Below are 446 nucleotides of genomic sequence, written 5' to 3'. Positions count from 1 at the left end.
AAGAGGGGGGGGGGGGGGCCCCCAGCCTATGTTGCTCTACCATTGCAGACGCACAAGCTGCGATAGCCTTGAGCCTACTGATAACGTGTGTGCTTGTGACAGTCCTCATTAAACCTTCTGATATCACCCTTTACCACTGGGCAGCTGGCACTGGAGAAGAAAACCTGTTCAAACAACTGGCATTGTGATCTTCTCTATACTACTTACACGTGGAAGATCTCTGTGGGATACAGGAAAATGGAGGAAATGTTCATCATTCCCACAGCTGCCCTTTGTTTTCTGTTTCCCTGCTCTAGAAATGGCATCTCCAGCTGACCTAAAGCAATTTAGTCCAAAACGGGCTCCTAAAATGACCTCCTGGTGGTGAAGACATTTGCAGAAGGCAAGTGGAACTATGAAGCTGTTGCGCCCATGGCAGGGAAGCACATTGCAAACTCAACTCGGAT

Source organism: Buceros rhinoceros, unplaced genomic scaffold, assembly GCF_000710305.1.
Source record: "Buceros rhinoceros silvestris isolate BGI_N320 unplaced genomic scaffold, ASM71030v1 scaffold9249, whole genome shotgun sequence".
Classification (NCBI taxonomy): Eukaryota; Metazoa; Chordata; class Aves; order Bucerotiformes; family Bucerotidae; genus Buceros; species Buceros rhinoceros.
This window is presented reverse-complemented; position numbering follows the sequence as displayed.